Genomic DNA, 2,500 nt, shown 5'->3' with positions numbered 1-2,500 from the left:
GATCTTTGCCATGTCCTCTAAATATGTAGGTTTTGTCTGGTTACTTTTTGGATATAATCCCTGTATATTTAGCAATATGAGAGTCTCAAATAAATCATTTATTTGCGTGTCTACATTACCTATTGTTGTTAAATAGTTGATGTCGTTTCCCCCTATTTTTGGGGAGCTGGACCTTTCCCCGGCATAGCGGTGGGCGTTTCATCACCTGTCTTTGTTCGAATAGGTATGCATCGCAGGACTGAATGTCCTTGTCTATTGCTGGTGATATACCAGTGTTTTCCTGCTCCGTCTTTTTCTCTGTTTTCTCTTAGTTTATTTATCAATGTTTTTTGACTTTGCCTTTTTTCATAGCTCAAGTCTGGTGATATCCATGCTTCTTTATATTCGTCAATTTCCTTTAGTTTCATATTCTTTCCAATCAGTTTCCATTTCTGTTTTTCATTTTCTAATTTGACCTTAATGGGCCTTGGTCTCAAAGTGCTCTAAAAGCACTCTCAACTTTAATTTCATTGAGGTTCAATTTTGTTATGATATCATTAATAATTTTCATATCATTTGTTTTCCTGATTTCAGGATCATTTTCTTCTTTTTCTTCTAGATTGTATATAAAGAGCCTATTTGCTCTGAATGTATCTTCATTTTTCTTCTCTGACTTTTCTTTTGTAGGTTGTTTTGGTTTTGCTTGCTTCTTTTTATCACCTACAACCTTCTAGTCAGCCTCATCACCTGTTTTTGGTTGTTCAGTGTCTGAAATATCATTGTCTAGAATATTTTTGCCTTACTATTTCAGAAAACAGCATTTTTTTCTTCTTCCTGATTTACTTTACTTGGCTCACCTTTTGGATTTTCTTGTTTCTTCTTTGGCTTTACTTTTACATTTTAGTGGCTTGTACAGCCTTTTCTGTTTCCAATTCAGCAGCCTGTTACCTTTTTTTCTTTAGGTTTATTCTTTTTGCTCTTGTTTTACTTCATGAACTTCATCTTTCAATATTTGTATCTCCCTCAAACAAGCCGTCTGGTTAGCTCATTGGTAGCGTGTCGACTTCACATCCCCGTGGTTGGCAGATCGAGTCCAAACTCGTGAGCTTCCACTGTCACCTGACGGTTACTGACGTAGCTGGGCACTGCGTTGGGTAAGGATCAAGCTCAGATTGAGTCAACACTCGTTGGCACATTCTCCCACCCTCAGCACACGCTGACACAGGCGGGCTCGCGTCACTGCATACAAGCCCGGCGTAGCATCTGCTCCGCAAATCTGGTTTATCCTTATCCTTATCCCCCAAACATTGAATCTTGAAGTCCTTTAATTCTTCATACATTTTCTGAATTATGTTTTCTAGTGGGCATCAGCACACCCCACTTTGGGTGTGCTGATTTTTTGGTTACCGATATGGCCCATTTCCTCTTTTTCCAGATTGTTTGATACAGGTGCATATATATTTTCTGCCATTGTGTCCCTATTTTCCTCAATTCTAATCAGTTCTTTAAAAAATATGGCTTCTGATATATTGTCACAACTTTTGAATTTTTTCCAGTTCAGTTTCAAGACTAGAATTACTTTTAGTATTGATGTCTTTGCACCAGCTGCAGTCTTTCTGTATATTTTCTTGATTATCTATTTTTAGTCATTATTGATGCCTGTTAGGTAAGCATCAATATTACTTATAATTTCTTTCCTGTTTTTCAAGTAAGTATTTTCACATTTGTGGCATTTTTTTTTCTATCACAGGTTTGGTATATAAATTGTTTTGTTTCATTGTGTTTAAAACATTTTAGAGTTTCTTTTACTTCTTGCTTTAAACATGTAGTGTTTAAACCCTTAGAGATTATTTAAGTCTGGTCAAGGTCACCTTGGAAGCAGCTGGGCCACGCTGAACCGCTGACCCAGCGTTTTGTCCTCCCCTCTCTCCTTGATGCCACTTCTTTTCCTTTCATTTGTTTTTTGTTCTAATTTGTCTTCTATATTGTCTTTCCTATTTTTTTTCTAGATCATTGAGTGCTTTGTACACTTCACTAATCTCTGTTCATTTCCTCCCATCCTCCTGGCAGGCGGGGATGAGAAATTAAATTTTTCAGAGCAACAGTTCAGCACGTCCACACTGTTCAGCTGCTAATATATATATATATATATATATATATATATATATATATATATATATATATATATATATGTGTGTGTGTGTGTGTATATATATATATATATATATATATAAATTTACATATATATATATGTGTGTGTGTGTGCGTGTATGTATGTATGTATATATGTATGTATATATGTATATATATGTATATGTATATATATATATATATATATATGTATGTATGTATATTTATACATACATGTATATGTGTGTGTATACACACACATACATATATATAATCATCATCATCATCATCAGCCTGTATCATTCCACTGCAGGACGTAGGCCTCTCTCAATCTTTTCCAGTCATTCCGGTCTTGTGTCCTCTGATTCCAATTTACTCCTGCGAAATTCGC

Source organism: Penaeus japonicus, unplaced genomic scaffold (genome assembly GCF_977035675.1).
Source record: "Penaeus japonicus unplaced genomic scaffold, GWHDUDI00000001_assembly GWHDUDI00000035, whole genome shotgun sequence".
Lineage (NCBI taxonomy): Eukaryota > Metazoa > Arthropoda > Malacostraca > Decapoda > Penaeidae > Penaeus > Penaeus japonicus.
This window is presented reverse-complemented; position numbering follows the sequence as displayed.